Source organism: Palaemon carinicauda, chromosome 1 (assembly GCF_036898095.1).
Source record: "Palaemon carinicauda isolate YSFRI2023 chromosome 1, ASM3689809v2, whole genome shotgun sequence".
Classification (NCBI taxonomy): domain Eukaryota; kingdom Metazoa; phylum Arthropoda; class Malacostraca; order Decapoda; family Palaemonidae; genus Palaemon; species Palaemon carinicauda.
In genome coordinates, this window is record NC_090725.1 from 170,280,285 (window position 1) to 170,298,056 (window position 17,772).

At 44.9% G+C, this 17,772-nt stretch overlaps 1 pseudogene; it reads right to left on the reverse strand.

Moving 5' to 3' along the window:
• Positions 1–559: 559 nt before the first annotated feature.
• Positions 560–17,772, reverse strand: part of LOC137625766 (uncharacterized protein DDB_G0292186-like) — a 21,338-nt pseudogene continuing 4,125 nt past the window's right edge.

The window sequence follows — 17,772 nt, forward strand, 5'->3', positions numbered from 1 at the left end:
AACATTGTGTATGAGCTCTTATGGGGTGTTAACATGGTGTTAACACACTAACACTCATTTAAAGTCCGGACCCAGGCGGACTGTGCTTGTTCTTTAGGATGGATAACAGTTTCCTTAGGAACTTTATCTAACCTTACCAGTGCTTCCTCTGTCAAGCGCGCAAATCCGGGGAAGGGGAACTGAAGACCCGGCGGGTAGAATTCAAAATCCTCTACCGGCCGAGTGCCACATCCTTCGATGGTTAGCATGCCATCCTTAAAGGGGGCATGTAAAGCCAATCGCCAGGGATTGCTCTTTACGAACTCCGGGAGTTTAGAGGCGTTCGGGATGACATATTGCTGCTGTTGAGGCAGTCCGGAACGCAAGAGATTTTCCATGAGGTTCTCCTGGTTTTGTAGTCTCTGTGTGAGGGTGCCAACTAGGGAACCAATCTGAGACTGCACTATGCTGTCCATCTGCTCCATTAACTGGCTCGAGAAGGCCGCCGGATCAAAGGGTACTTCCGGGGTCTTAGCTCTCGAGCCGCTCCTCGCTCTCGACCCATGGTAGGAGGAAGTAGCTACTGCTGAGTCCTTCGATCCAGGTTGATGGCTGCCATATCCTCCAGAACCGTCTCTCCGAGTCCTTCCAGTTCCTCCGACAAGATCAGAGTATCTTCCCCGATCTTGGCGATGATGGGATCCGCCACTTCCTTGGGTACCGCCGCCGAAGTCTTGGCATTAGGGTAGATAAGATTACAGATCTCTTTGGAGACGACGTAAGGTTTCTTTGCCTTAACATTCCGGGCGAACCCGCCGACCCAGATCTTGAGGGTCGACAGGGCGGAACTCTTGGCAGTCTGAGGGTTCTGAAAGAGAATATTCTGTTACTAATATTCCTGGCCAACCTGTCGTCTAAAATATACAAATATATATATAAAAATAATCTCCTTTAAACTCTATCGGTTTATACTTAAATTAATTATGAGACTGTTCAACGGGAACACCTACCGAATCAGCGGTTAGGGTGGAGACCAACCGGTAGCAAATCTTGCAGTTGTCCGGGTGCCACACCAGTAGATCATCTACCTGGACCGCACACGGAGCATGAGATCGGCAGACCTCATGTCCACAGGCTTCCTGCAAAACAGCCGCACAGGCTGTCATCTGGCATCGGACCACCTGTAATAAAATGATACATGAGTATCCCAAAAAGGACCACCGGAGGCTCCGGGTTCTTAAAACTAAACCAGAGTAGTATCCTTATGTATGTAAATATTATGAAACTAATTGATACTAATTTGGTACTAATTTATGATCATTCATTGATATTATTATTATTGTCGTAGTTGAGGATATATCATCCCGTCAGAGCCGGGAATGTATAAAGTTAACAATTGTTTTTAAATAAAATTCCTCCCGTTGGCTCCGGGGAGCCAACTGAGTATGACCCAAGGGTCTTACATGCCTACTAGGGTAGGGGAGTCCCGAAAAAGGGAGGTTAGGGAGGGAGGGGTTCTATGACTCCCGCCAGCTCCGGGTACCTTTAACGGACAGCGACAATAATAGTCAAATATAAAATTATAAAAGCTAAAATTATAAATCATAAAGAGATTCTTCCGTGATTACTTCGACTAAACAAATAGATAGCCTAAGCATGCAGTAGGCTAACTCAAAATCATAATGAATGAAAAACAATGAAGAAAATTACGTCTGAAGAATACCTAACACGCAACCCGTAATCTTCCCGGGGGCCAGTCGAAGCAGCCGGGGGAGAGCACGGTTTACGACAACCCGTAGTATGCGAGCGTACTCGACCAAAAAACAAACAGCTGTTCTCCGCTTACTCTCTATAGAGAGTGAGTCATGAGGTATCCCGGGAGGGGGATGAGTGAGGCGTACTCCACCTAGGTGGGTAGCCAGCGGGAACCAGCCAAAGAGCGTAGCTCGAGGCGATCACGTGGGACTGAAACCGGCCTGGTGTGCCAACCCTCCGAGAAACAGTTCCACGAGATCTCACAAACATAGGAACAGAATGATCATAAATATAAAGACAATTAAATAACAAAACAAATAATATTAATAGGTTATGATGGCACGCAAAATAAAATTGAAAATAATGATATAAGAGAGGAACGCTGGAGAAATAACTTGAATGAGAAAACGTTAGCCTAGCCCTCCAAACTCGGGTAGCTACCGACCTGGACGGGGGACTACAACATTAAAATAAAATACTCAATCGGGTAGGATACCGATTGGACGGTAATAACACGTATAATATCCTGCTAACCTGAGGTTCCTCTCAATAAAAACTAAATAAAAGGACCTATCTCTTATATATAAGAATAGTAATAACATACAAAAATAAGAGTAATAAATCCTTAAAATAATCAAAACACCAGGACACGGTGGTGAAGGCTACCTTCAAGGTCAAACATGGCCCAGAAGGGTAGCCATGCAAGTCCATAACCTAATTTAAGTGTTTCAAAATAATTGATTTAACAATTAAACTTGTAGATAAAGTATCGCATAATGTAAAATGGTAATGAGCATGCGCGATGTAAAGGATCAAAACGAAATACAATTAGTATGGGGGACTAATTGTTAGTCGTCAAGTAACAAAGGCTCTCGGAGGTAGCGAAACCAAAATGGCTGCCAGGGAGCGGTCATCTCCGACTCCCGAAACTTGAACACCTAAGAAAATGAATATCATGAATATCGCTACTTCCAGAACCTCAAAACTCATAGTTTTAGTACTGAACTTGGTGGCAGAAGCTTGAAGATCCGACATCTTGCGCAGGAAAACACTCAAAACACCGAAAGTCACAGAATCAAAGGAACGTGCGAGTGAACGTCAAAGATGCTATGAAAGGAGTGAAGATGATCGCGTGGGTGGAGGTAGTAGTAGTAGCGATCAGTAGTGGAATGTAGAACGGCACCTCGTAGTAACGGGGGTATTTGAAGAGGAGATATCTAAATGGCACGAGGTGAGCGAGCTGGGTTCATCCCTGGCATTCCAATGCAACTTTTTTCTCTGGTAATATATAGCAGTTATATACCTTAGAAATGATACTAAAAGGAGCATTTCACGGAGCGGCACAGGTTGAGCCCAGAAATATAATAATAACAAGATAGAATAGTGTGCCCGAGTGTACCCTCAAGCAAGAGAACTCTAACCCAAGACAGTGGAAGACCATGGTACAGAGGCTATGGCGCTACCCAAGACTAGAGAACAGTAGTTTAATTTTGGAGTGTCCTTCTCCTAGAAGAGCTGCTTACCATAGCTAAAGATCTTTTCTACCCTTACCAAGAGGAAAGTACACTGAACAAATTGCAGTATAGTAATTAACCCCTTGAGTGAAGAAGTGATTAGTATCTCATTGTTGTCAGGTGTATGAGGAAAGACGAGAATATGTAAAGAATAGGCCAGACTATTCTGTGTAAGTGTAGGCAAAGAAAAAATAAAGCCGTAACCAGAGAGAGGGATCCAATGCATTACTGTCTGGCCAATCAAAGGATCCAATACCTCTCTAGTGGTAGTATCTCAACGGCCGGCTGGTGCCCTGGCCAACCTACTACCTACAATAGATGAATGTGTACGACCAATGATACCACTCTGAGCACATGTAATAAATTCATATGAAATCAATCTATATGATAGAATAAACTTATATGATGGAATAAATTCATATGATGGAATAAATTTATATGGCAGATACAACTCTTACTTTTTACAATCTATCAGCCTAAAATTCCCATCTGGAAAAGATCCTGTGCACCACCATTTTAGCTTCTCTTAGCCTTCAATGTCTTAAAATTAATAGCAATTAGACTATTTAACAATTGACTACATTAACTTATTTACTGGCAATAATAAGTATTGTATTAATAAAATATGCCACTAAAAAGTACTAACAAAGGGCAGAAAAGCAAAAATAAAATAAAGTAGAGCCGACACGGCTAAACGCTTTCATTACACAACTAATACTTGTCCTGAGTGAATCAAGTGGTCAAGACTCAACTCAAGAGGACAAGGCATAACCTATAGCAATACAAGCCAATGTCGGTACTATTCAACTGATCTGCTGCCTCATAAGTGCTAAGATCTGCAAGCTGCTGTATGGCTGGAAAAATGACCATGGATTATAACAGCAATTAAGACCAATAAATTTCAGACATGCTGGTCAGTCAGCAGAGCCAGCCATTGATGCGTGGTTCAACATGGATAATGTTGGAAAATAACTGTCAAGTTAATAAACCCCAATGTGAACATATGATAAACTGTGATAGTATAGCAATATAGAACCGACTTTCTCTATGGAAAATTATCCATCTCATTTGAATTTTAAAAATTTAGCTAGCTTTCCTATCTATTGGACATGATGTGTCGCACAATGCTAGTGGCATTTTTAAATTCATATCAGAAGCAGTTCCTCTTAATGCTATTTAACTTTTATAACATATTTACTTTTCTTGTTTCAATTGATTATTCTTTTAATCTTTATTTATAATAAACGATATCGGCGTCAATGACCTTCGATGTCAGGATGCGAGAGAACTTCAAATTATTCATTCATTCATTCATTAATAATTCTATGAGCAATTCTTACACCATAGCCAGTTCTTGAATTCTTAGCTTTGTCAGCCTCATCTGCTTTACTGTCTAAATATTCACTCCAGTCATTTTTGGCTTTCCTTTTGACCTCACTATCAACACTGGAATACTTTGCATGCGCTAACTGATGATTTTCATCACTTCGTCGAAAACTTTCAATAATCAATTTGTCTCATTTTTATAGTATCCCTAGTATCATTTGATATCCATGGCTTTCTCCTTATAACTGTATTTTCTAAGACTTCACTCCCAACTGGCTGTTATATGTTCTTAATATCACACCATTCTTCATTAATTGTCCATTATTCGTCTCTTAAGGTCTCTTAAGACTGCAAATCAATTCCTACTTTCAATTGCAATATTTTCTCTGTGCACTTCTTCTAAAAGCTTAGTTGTATCAAACCTAGGTATTCTATCTATCTTTCTGTTGGGTGCTTTCAGTTTCAGTTTCAGTGTGGCAATGAGGAGCTGGTGATCACTACCAATATCTGCACCTCTATAGCTTTTTACATTTCTCAGATTCCTTTTTCTCTCTTTATTAATGGCAATGTGATCTATCAGATTTTTGTAATTCCCACATGCTGAAGTCCATGTATACTTGAGAATGTTCTTTTCTTGAAAAAGAGTTTGTTCCGTAACTGGAATACAAACCACGCTATTTATTAGGGGTTATACTTTCGGCGGAGCTGAAATGACGAGCCATTAAAATTTAATGAGGGTTAACTACCCACACCGCTAGTTAGCAGGGTTAGGGGGCGGTAGCTTGCTACCACTCCCGTTCACACACCTGTGATTTAGTCACTTTACTTTTGGCTCGGATTGAGAGCGGTTGTTTCCTCTCTCCCTCCTCACCTATTCTGGACTGCCATTAATTTTTGTCTTTAACTTACTTTTTCTTATACTTGTATATACAGTGGAACCTCTACATACGATTGTCCTAACATACGAATTTTCCAACATCCGAAGTAAAATTCGTCCAAATTTCTGTCTCGACACCCGAAGTAATGCTCCAACATCCGATGTAGATCTTGTTTACGCCGGTAGATGGCAGCACGTAAGAGGGACGCCATTGAGCGTCGAGTGCTCTGTTTTCTGTTCTTGTGTGTATCGTGTGGTTGTCCTCTGTTTGATCTGTTATTAACAGTGCTTATTTTCTTCCTTTTCTCACATTTCCTTTTCGATTTTACCTATAATCATGGTGCCTAAAAAGCTAAGTTTCAGTACAGGTAGTGGTGAGAAAAGGAAGAAGGCAATTCTTTCATTAGAATTGAAGCAAGAAATTATAGAAAAACATGAGAGTAGTGTGCATGTGAGTGAAATGGCTAAACAATATGGCCGGAATAGGCCTAAGATCTCGACGATCATCAAGAAGAAAGAAGCCATTAAAGCAGATAAACCATCGAAGGGGATCACCATTATTACAAGACATCGTAGCAATACCCTGGAAGAGATAGAATGCCTTTTGTTGATAGGGATAAAGGACAAAGAGATTGTTGGCAACGATCATTTGTGAGAAGGGCTAGCGTGATCAGAAAGAAAGAAAAAAGTGAAGCAAAGAAAACCAAGATAGCATTAACAAGCTCTTTTAAAAAAGTCTTCTCTCTTTTTCTGTTTCTCTCTAAACATAGCATTAACATGTTCTTTAAATAAAATCTCTCTCTCTCTCCCTCTCTCTCTCTCTCTCTCTCTCTCTCTCTCTCTCTCTCTCTCTCTCTCTCTCTCTCTCTCTCTCTCTCTCTCTCTCTCTCTCTCGTTCTTCTTCGCTGTTATAGTGTTAGAGACGTCTATTATTTTTTTTTCCGAGAGGAGAGAGAGAGAGAGTTAAAAAAAATGTGTTTAGAGTACATATGATTTTTAACAGCGTCAAGTTTCAGTACAGGTAGTGGTGAGAAAAGGAAGAAGGCAATTCTTTCATTAGAATTGAAGCAAGAAATTATAGAAAAACATGAGAGCAATGTGCATGTGAGTGATATGGCTAAACAATATGGCTGGAATAGGCCTAAGATCTCGACGATCATCAAGCAGAAAGCAGCCATTAAAGCAGATAAACTATCGAAGGGGATCACCATTATTACAAGACATCGTAGCAATACCCTGGAAGAGATAGAACGCCTTTTGTGATAGGGATAAAGGACAAAGAGATTGTTGGCAACGATCATTTGTGAGAAGGGCTAGCGTGATGAACAGAAAGAAAGAAAAAAGTGAAGCAAAGAAAACCAAGATAGCATTAACAAGCTCTTTTAAAAAAGTCTTCACTCTTTTTCTGTTCTCTCTAAACATAGCATTAACATGTTCTTTAAATAAAATCTCTCTCTCTCTCCTCTCTCTCTCTCTCTCTCTCTCTCTCTCTCTCTCTCTCTCTCTCTCGTTCTTCTTCGCTGTTATAGTGTTAGAGACATCTATTATTTTTTTTCCGAGAGAAAGAGAGAGAGAGATTAAAAAAAAAAATGTGTTTAGAGTACATATGATTTTTAACAGTGTCAACAAGTTGAAAAACAATTAAATGTAACTAAGAAAAGTAATAACAGCTAATCTGAATTCCTTTATTAACTAAAACAAATATTGATACAAACACACTCGTGTGCGTATGCACAAACACACACACTGGTGCAAGAATTGCTACGCAGTAAGAGACAGACGGTCGGGGAGGAGGTAGAGATGGTGACTGCGATAACGTACCGTAACTCGTCACTGAAAGTGATGAAAATTAAAAATCAAAAGTAAAAAAATGTAGAAAATATGAAATATGAAAAAAAAAATAAATAAGCTAAGTTAGATTAAAGTTTCCGTAGTGTAAGTTATGGTACGTTATCGCAGTCACCATCTCTACCTCTTCGCCGATCGTGTCTCCTCCTGCGTGTGTGTGTGTTTGCGCATACGCACACGAGTGTGTTTTTATCAATATTTGTTTTAGTTACTAAAGGAATTCAGATTTGCTGATATTGTTTTTTAGTTACATTTAATTGTCTTTCAACTCTTTTACGCTGTTAAAAATCGTATGTACACAACACATTTTTTGTTTAATCTCTCTCTCTCTCTCTCTCTCTCTGTCTCTCTCTCTCTCTCTGTCTCTCTCTCTCTCTCTCTCTCTCTCTCTCTCTCTCTCTCTCTCTCTCTCTCTCTCTCTCTCTCTGTCTGTCTCTCTCTCTCTCTCTCTCTCTCTCTCTCTCTCTCTCTCTCTCTCCTCTCTCTCTCTCTCTCTCAGAAAAAATTAATAGATGCTAACAGTGTAGAAGAACAAGAGAGAGAGAGAGAGAGAGAGAGAGAATTTATTTATTTAAAGAACATGTTAACACCATGTCTACCTTCTCGCCGATCGTCCGTCTCCTCCTGGCGTAGCAATTCCTACACCTGCGTTTGCCTGTCTCTAAGGTAAAGTGACAATAAAAACATTTTTCATTAATTATTTCTTTATAATTATCTTTTTTACATGCTTCTTTCATATTATGCAGTTATGTTATTTTTTATGTGTAATTATATGTAGTAATTTATTAAGGAGTTAATATAGGTTTTTTGGGGTGTGGAACTAATTATACAAATTACAGTGTATTCTTATGGGAATATTTGCTCCAACATACGAAGCAGTTTCGGGAACGAATTAAGATCGTATGTAGAGGTACCACTTATGAAAACATTCTTAATGTTTATGTATATAACGGATTTTGAGCGAAGCGAAAAATCTATTTTTGGGTGAGATAGCCATGGCGTCCTGATGGAAGGTTCCTTTTTGGTAGCTTCCTTGGGTATAAGACTACTAAGATATTCCCAGAGAATTTAACCACAGGTTATCACAGAATTCTAACTTCTGGAGCGAGTATCTCAAAGGTTTCCCTTTAAGACATCGTAATACAACAGGGGACGCGCATGTCTGAACGCGCCACATAGCTATCTTCACCCCGAACAGAGTTAATGCTTCGGTGTGTAAGGACTGAGAATAGCTGGAGCCGTTCCACAGCTAATCTCACTCGTGGCTACTACTGATACTCGAGACGTAAACAAACGGACGCCATTGCTCTAATGACGTCACGCCCGTCTTCATCCTGAAGCCAGTTGCTGCCCATCACCATGATACAGTAGCACAGGGTGGGAACAAAACTGGACGAAGTAGTAGGGAGGGTCCATCAGGACGCCATGGCTATCTCACCCAAAAATAGATTTTTCGCTTCGCTCAAAATCCGTTTTTTGGGCTCAAGCCATGGCGTCCTGATGGAAGAGTACCAGAGAATCAATGTATCGTGGTAGATTTTCCCCCAGTATTAAGTGCCTAGGCATTGACAAAACAGCAAAGTAATCTTAGGTAAAGAACCATAGGAACGAAGTATCCTGCCCCCCTTGGCAGGAAGTTCCCATGGCTATGCCGACGTCAAAGTGGTATTGAAGGGCTATTCATCCTGAGAGAAGAACTTGAAGAACTTAGAGATGAAGCGGAATGTTTGGTATTTGTATAGGAACATTCTGAAATTAGACCAGTGGTGGTTGGGCACTGTGTATAGAGTTCATCTCTTGGTTATCAGAAGTAAGTATTCGTGTAGGAACCTTACTTAGTCAGGGTGAATATAATTTAGGATTAACATCTTAAATTCTTCATAACCATAAGAAAGGAGGAATAAATAAAACTATGACAGGTATGTATTTCATAGTAAGTAGGAGCTGAAAGAGACACATAAGTAATAAAATAGAAATTTTATTTCACAATGCAGAAATTGAATAATTTACAGCAAAAGTAAAGTTCATTTACAGTAATAATAATGTACATAGAAATAAAGGCTTGCTCTTGAATCTGAAAAGGAATTTCAGGATATTAGTAGGTACTCGTTCCCGAGGAACGCAAGTCTTTAAATAACACATCATGCTCAAGGCATGCGGCACTTGTGTGACACTATGACATTTCACCTGGGATAAGACAGTTATAAAAGCACTAAGTGTTTTTAGACATCACTATGAATCGCTCGAGGGTCAACATAGGCACCCGAAGAGTTAGAGTCCCAAGTAACTCACTGTTCTACGCAGAGTTAGGTGCAGGTTTCATAACACTACCTGCGGCTACCACAAAATGTTTGACTTCGTGCACTTGTTTCGCATAATGTTTAAAGAAAACTCGCGAGGACTTCCAGCCCGTGAAGTTTTAAGGCTTTCAAAGTCCATGCTCTGAAAGAAATTCAGAGAAGATGCCACTTTTCTAGGATCATGACCAGCGGGTGTACTGTTCGGATCCGCTCTGCGAATGAAGTAGGTGATTTTCGCTCTTAATTGTTTCAGTGACAGGTCGCTGCCCGATGTTTCTCCTTTGAAGAGTTGGCCTCCACCAAAGTTCGAAGTTCTGCGAAGATAGACCTTGAGACTCTCTACTGGACATAGAGAGACATCCTCCTTCAGGGGGCATATTCTCCAAGGGCCCCATCTTTTGGTGGGTAATTCATTTTTAGCGAGAAACGTCGGATCAGGGGAGAGGGTCACTTCTCCTGAATCGGTAAACAGGATGTGTCCTTCTTCTCTTGATAATGCCACTATTTCGCTGACTCGAGCTCCCGAAGCGAGAGCAAATAAAAATATAACTTTCTGAGTCAGATCCTTGAGGGGGCATGAATCATTGTCCAAGTTGGAGGCGAAATGGAGTACCTTGTCTAGTGACCAGGAGATCGGTTTCGGAGGGGGTGCTGGACGTAGGCAAGCACATGCTTTTGGTAGTTTGTTGAAGATGTCGTTGGACAGATCAATTTGGAAAGCATATAGAATTGGTCTAGCCAAGGCCGATTTGCAGGTGGAAATCGTATTGGCTGCTAATCCTTGTCCATGAAGGTGAATGAAGAAGGACATACAGAAATCAATTGTGATTTCTTTAGGATTTTTTGCCTTGACAAAGGAGACCCATTTCCTCCAGGATGATTCATATTGCCGTCTCGTGGATTCGGTCTTGTATTCCTCTAGGAAGTCTAGACTTTTCTTCGAGATCCCAAACCTCTTCTTTGCGGCAAGGGAGAGAAAATCATGAGATGAAGGTCCTTGATTTTCGATGATGAAGCGAAGACAGTCGACTTCTGTACTTGTTGAGAGAGAACTGGGCCCGGGAGAGGGATCAGCTTGGGCTGCAGCTCCAGGACCAGGGGGTACCAGTTGCTCCGGGGCCACTTGGGAGCCACTAGGGCCGCTGTCCCTTTGAAGGTTCTCAGTTTGGAGAGGACTTTCAACAGAAGGTTGGTGGGAGGGAACAGGTAGATCTTGGACCACCTGTTCCAGTCCAGTGACATGGCGTCCACTGCTTCTGCTTTGGGGTCCTCGTACGGGGCTACGTACAGAGGAAGTTGATTGTTGTCGCTCGTTGCAAAGAGATCTATCTGAAGTTCTGGGACTTGGTGAGAGATGAAGGAGAACGATCTTGCGTCTAGAGACCATTCCGACTCTATCGGGTTTGTCCGAGATAGAGCATCCGCTGTCACATTGCGGAATCCTTGTAGGTGAACTGCAGACAGGTGCCACTTCTTCTTCTCCGCCAGACGGAAGATTGGGAGAAGCACCTGATTTATCTGGGGCGATCTTGAGCCTTGGCGATTGAGACAACGAACTACCACCGAGTTGTCTAGGGTTAGACGGATGTGGATCGAGGGCGGCGGGGATAACTTCTTCAGAGTTAGAAGGACCGCCATGGCCTCCAAGATGTTTATGTGGAACGTCTTGAATAGTGGAGACCAGGTACCTTGAACCTGTTTCTGGTGGGAGTGACCTCCCCAACCTTCCAGTGAGGCATCCGTGTGGATGTTGAGTGATGGAGGAGGGTGATGGAGAGGAATGGACCTTTTCAGGGCCTTTTCTTCCGACCACGGCTTTAGGAGGCGTCGTAGTCTGTTTGGAAGCCGTCTCTTGAGGTCTCTTCGAGCGATGGATGCCGAGCGTCTCCAGACTCCCGCGGCATCCTTTAGCTGTGCACGAAGCACTGGGTTTGTCACTGAGGCGAATTGTAGAGAGCCTAGAACTCGTTCCTGCTGTCGTCTTGAAATGCGTTTGGATTTCAGTAGTCGCTTGACAGACCCTGCTATTTCCTTCCTTTTCTTCTGGGGGATGGAAAGGCGGTGTGACTGAAGATTCCAGTGGATTCCCAACCACTGAAACTTCTGAGCTGGAGAGAGGCGAGATTTTTTCTCGTTGATCTTGAATCCCAGGTGTTCTAGGTACTGGGTAACTTCGTTGCAAGACTTTGCACACTCTTCGGGCGATGGAGCCCAGACTAGCCAGTCGTCAAGGTAGGCCATCACCTGGACGTTTCTTAGGCGGAGCTGTTGTACTATGGCATCCGCCAGTTTTGTGAAGATCCGAGGGGCCACATTGAGGCCGAAGGGCATGGCCCGGAAGGCGTAGCTTTTCCTTTGGAGTCGAAATCCTAGGTAGGAGGAAGCGTGATGGTTCATTGGAATGTGCCAGTAGGCATCCGCCAGGTCTATAGAGACCGTGTAGGAACCTTGAGGCAGAAGGGTCCTTATTTGTTGAAGCGTCAGCATCTTGAATTTGTTGTTCTCTATGAACTTGTTGAGGGGGATAAGTCCAGAATGACTCTGAGTTTGTCTGAGTCCTTCTTGGGAACACAAAACAGTCTCCCTTGGAACCTGGTGGACTTTACCTTCCTTATCACCTTCTTGTTCAAGAGGTCTAGAACATATTCTTCCAGAAGGGGGGTTGATTGCTGGAAGAACTGCTGGAAGATTGGGGGTGGTTGCGTCCAACTCCAGCCTAGACCGTTCTTGATGATGCTGTGTGCCCAGGGATCGAAGGTCCAACGATCCTGGAATTGGCGGAGTCTTCCTCCCACCGGAAGCACTTCATTGCTTCTGGTGTCCCGAGGACTTGTTGCCTCGGCCGCTAGCTCCCTTTCCTCCTCTACCTCTGGAGGGACGGCGAGATGCGTCTTTGCTTGCACCCCTGAATGAGCCTCTACCTTTGGCATGAAAGGTAGTTGATGGTTGCTCAAAGGCAGGGGTGAAGACCGGTGACTGTGACAACACCGGTTGGGGGACCAATTGAAAGGTCTGTTGTGGTTGGGCAACCACTTGGGAGGTAGCGGGTCCCGGAAACTGACGTCTTTGCTGACGTTGCTGGGGTTTTGACTTTTGAGGTTTCCTCTTAGGCTGAGGTCCGTCGTCCTGAGAGGGTTTCCTTTTCCTGGACATGCCCCACTTGTGGAGAAGGTTCCTATTCTCCGTGGCGGCTCTGTCAGTTATTTCCTTCACAAGGTCAGAAGGAAACAGGTGCTTTCCCCAGATGTTGGAGGAAATCAGCCTCCGGGGTTCGTGTTTCACGGTGGCACCGGCAAACACGAATTCACGACAGGCTCTTCGAGCCTTTATGAAGTGGTACAAGTCCTTCATTACCGTCAGTAAGTGGGATTTGGAGAGTACCATGTAGTGATCTGGTACTCTAGTGTCACAGGCCATAACTTCCAGTTGGACTTGATGAGAAAGAGATGCCGCAAGCCTCTCCTTCGTGTCTTGTTCCCGGCGAAGGAGGTGATCGTTGAGCTAGGGAGGTCTTCATTAAACTGACGTCCGGCGACGTCAGGATCGAGCCTTCCCACGACGAAAGTATGCTGAACATCTTTCCAGTGTCGAGCGTCAGGGGGGTCACGATGGAGAAGGGTCTGCACTCCTCCAGTGCAGGGCAGGGTTTCCCTTCTTCCGCCGCTTTAAGGCATGCAGCTAAGGCCTTTTCCAAGAATGGAAGAACCGCAGTATCAGGTGCAACGTAAGTAGGGTGCTTCTTGCTCAATGCCGGAAGCTTAGAGCAGGTAAAGCCTCTACTCTTAAATGCGGAGGCTAGCATAGCCTGGGCCTTTGCGAGATCGAACACTATCTCTTCCTTAGGTTCGGTCTCTTCCTTCGAGGCAGGTTCGGAACGAAGCCGGACGTAACAGTCCGGGTAGGCCTCAAAGCTTGGGAAGAACTCCACATCTTCCAAAGGGACCGTGCCGATCTTATCACTGACAAAGATCCTGCCGGTCGCAATAACCATATGCTCTGCATACCTCCACGGGTTGGCATGAGAGCAAGCGGGGAGATCCTTGACCGAAATCTTCTTCGGCTCTCTGGATCCTATCATCGACCTGATGGACTCCTGGTTCTCCTTCAGCCTGTCGTCCATGACGGCTCTAATCAGCCGGATCAGTTCTTGAGTAGAAGAAGAAGGATCCGGAGTCGAGGAGGTAGACGGAATAGACATTTCCGTCGGTGTAGGAGTAGGAGGGGGGATGGACGAGGGAGCAGCTTCTAGCTCCGACTCGGTGTACTCCACCTTGTCTTCGTCCTCTTCGGCTCCTTGAGCCATAAGCGTCTTCTCCGTGTCTTCCGAGACGTCTGAAATCTGTTCGTCATCCTCGGAATCCAAACGACACTCGTGCATGGACTGAGCCATGACCACATCAGGTTCCACCGTAATTTGGACAGTGGGGATCACATCTTTGGGTACCACTGAGTCAGGGGAGGCCTTAGGGAACAATAGTGACCTCAGTTCTTCGGTGGCCAGGTACGGTCCGGTAGCATTTTTCTGGAAGCCACGCACCCACTTGCGCAGCTTTTCACGAGAAATGTCTCTAACCTCCGCTGAAGGAGGGTTATGGAAGGCCTCAACTAGGTGGGCCTGGCAGACCGTACAATCCAGTGGATTCCAAAACTTCAAATCCCCTTTCTTGTCTGCACAAGGGGCGTGAGTCCTGCAAGCCGTATGCCCGTAAAACTGCGGGCGTTTCACAGCGCAGAGGCGAAATCACACTTCATCTGCTCCTCCTGTGGAAGAAAGAGAAAATGAGTATGGGGGAGTCATAAGAATGGCTCTTAAACTAAGTTAATATTAATCATTAATTTTAACTTAAAGAAGGTGTGATGCATAGAGAATGAAAATAGTAAAGGAGAACATGCTCCATGCATCTCGCCCGGCTGGTTACCATAAGCTTGGTCCCTGGATAATCCGAGTGACCGAGGGCACTGGATATAGTTTCCTAGAATTCCAAGTATTTTGGAATTCCATGGAAAAAACCAAGGACAAGATTGGGACCGAATTCATTCGGTTCCCAGTTAAGGGCCAGAAGGCCTCATTTAAAAGGTAACTGCTTCTGGCAACCAGCCGTGCTAAGATGCACATAGCATGCTGGAATTAGAAGAATGCAAAGAGACAGCATGATCACTAATAGAGCAGTACTAGGTACTGATCTTAATAGCAGAAGCAGCTTATCTGTTTGCGATATAGGGCTATCATAGTCTTATGATAGCTACAGAAAGGGGGTGCAAGTATTCTTGACGCCTCCGGGGCATCCGGTAAGCCGCCGGCATGCGGAGCTCGCTCCAGCATAGATTCTGGCATTAGGACAGACAATGTTCAAAGTCAGTCAAATACCAGGATGGCGGCCGCCGGCACAACGGCGGCACGCCGGCAGGGAGCGGCGGCTCCGGCAGTCGGAGGATGCCAGGTTGGTGACTGGGATAAGGATGGTAAAGGCTGTATCGGGTTGCCGGCAGTATATGCCGGCACTCCGGCGGTCGACCGGCAAGCGGACGACTAGATAGGAGTAGGAGAGCCGCCGGTAGTAGCCGGCGGCAGCCGGCAGTCCCTCGGTACACGGGGGGCTGGCGGCAAGGTTAGGGAGAGTCACCAAGAAGGAGGCAGGTATTGCCGACAGTAGAGGCGGCAAGAGACCGGCACCCGGATAGGGAGAGAGACAGGGGGGAGGGGGGAAGGGATGTAGGAAGTACCATCAGGATTCCAGACATCCCTCCCCCTCCCTGAGGGGGTGTACCCATGATAGAGGCAGGCTCTAACATCCATGAGCAGGGGTCACTAGGGACCGGGAGCAAGGTAGCCCAAGGGAGGGCTAGGGAACACCCAAGGGGGGGGGGAGAGACTCCCATATGCAGAACTATACTGGTAACTAACCTTATAGGACACTATGAAGGTATATGTACCAGAGCGGACTGCACAAGGAAGCTCGGGTAGCCCTACTATTCCACCCTAAGGAGGAGTTGTAGGACAGAGGACAGATGGGTATAAACTAACCTAAGCATAGGCTAGGCTATACAAGAGATAGGTGGGGAGGGAGAAGAGAGAAGTCTTCCCAGGAAGGGTTTCTGTACCAGAGCGGCCACTAAGGAAAGGGAGGACACTCCCTAACCTAAGATCAGGCAGATCAGCTAAAACGGTGCAAGAGTACAGTTTCAGCATGGAACAGAGAAACCTTCCTAACCTAACCTAGAACAGGGCTAAGAGTCCTGAACTAGGAAAGGAAGAAGACATATCGCTATCGCAGGAAAGTCATAGACTATCCTAGCCATAGAGGTAGGCTAGCCTAACCTCACTCTCGACGCAGCCCTAAAGGGGGTTCATTCCTTTAGGGAGGACAGAGAGGCGATATATACTCTATTAGACAATTAATCTCTTTACTCAGAAAAGGAATCAAGGCTAAATAGAGGGAATGCCAAGGCAGGGGATGAAGGAAGCATATAGGGGTCCTAACATTAGGTTAGGCTAGAAAGAGTCACTGACTAGGCCTATCCCCTATATGGTCCCTGAAGGCGAAAACATTTGCATCACTGTCAAAAGTATTGTAAAATAATGCCACTATCTTCATAACTTAGTCTAGGATCACTAATAAATCATGCATGAACACTTGTATGTAGGCTCCTGGCCTGGGGGCTATAGTAGCCGACTGGTATGAGGTCAATCGATGACCGATAAAAAGCGTCTAAACACGATATAAAAGTTCCTAGCTATGAAGACTAAATAAACTAATGTATTCGATTAGTATATAATGCCGGAAACGTTGTTGTGGCTAACTAAATAAGACATGCATAACAACAACGACGCCATAAAATGGCGGGTCCGGTAGAGGCACAGCTCTGCCACAAAACAGCAATTATCTCGAAAAGTAATATTTACTTTACGGCCAGAGCTTAATTAAACAATACTGGAACCTTGTACTCAACTTTCCAGAAGAAGGCGAGGCTGAAGGTAACGACATAGCGAAGATGCAAAACGATAAAGTTAACACAGGGAAAATCCGTCTAAGTAGGGCAGCTACTAAACAAAGGATGAAGACGGGCGTGACGTCATTAGAGCAATGGCGTCCGTTTGTTTACGTCTCGAGTATCAGTAGTAGCCACGAGTGAGATTAGCTGTGGAACGGCTCCCAGCTATTCTCAGTCCTTACACACCGAAGCATTAACTCTGTTCGGGTGAAGATAGCTATGTGGCGCGTTCAGACATGCGCGTCCCCTGTTGTATTACGATGTCTTAAAGGGAAACCTTTGAGATACTCGCTCCAGAAGTTAGAATTCTGTGATAACCTGTGGTTAAATTCTCTGGGAATATCTTAGTAGTCTTATACCCAAGGAAGCTACCAAAAAGGAACCTTCCATCAGGACGCCATGGCTTGAGCCCAAAAATATGTGTATAGAAATGTGGTAAGTTTCCTTTTCAGTGTTTGTGCTGTGTGTGTGATACATATACGACAACGACACTTGCGTACATTAGCAAGGCCAGCACAGTTCCACTTCGTGGGGAATGACCTCTCCCTCTCTGGTCCATCGGTCTTCCCGTCGGCATATAACCGTTAACTCGGCTGCCGCAGGGAATCGTCATCGCCTGGACCCTCTTCATTCGACTATTGTCTTCGCCTTTTTCCTTTTTCCTACAGGAAACATGGATTTCTAAGCAAAGGGAATGTGGCGCACGCGCGCTGATGGCCTTCCGCGCGTGCCCGCGCCAACGGTATTCCACGCGCGGGCACCCGTTGGCCTTCCACGCGCAGGCGCACCAATACTTTTGCGCTCCAATGATCTTGTGCGCGCCGACGGTCTTCTGCGCCCGGGCGCTGATGGTCCGTACGAGCGCACCAGCAGCCTCCACGTACTACTCGCGTCAATGCATCCGCCCTTGCGCAACCAGTGTCACGCTTCAGCGCATTCTAGGGAGAATGCATAAAACTACACAGTGCCTTACTGCGCGCCAGCGCTCGTCCTCACTTTCCTGCACCCTCCTGCGCAGTTACGGTCTCAGATCCAATGCGCTAGCTCTTGCCAAAGAGTCAGGGCTCGCAGATCCAATGCACCAGCTCTTGTTTAAGAGCCAGCACTTGCCCACTCTCCAGGCAGAAATTGAGCACCAGCACATCCTGTGTGCCATCGCAATAGATCTCTCTCTTTTCAG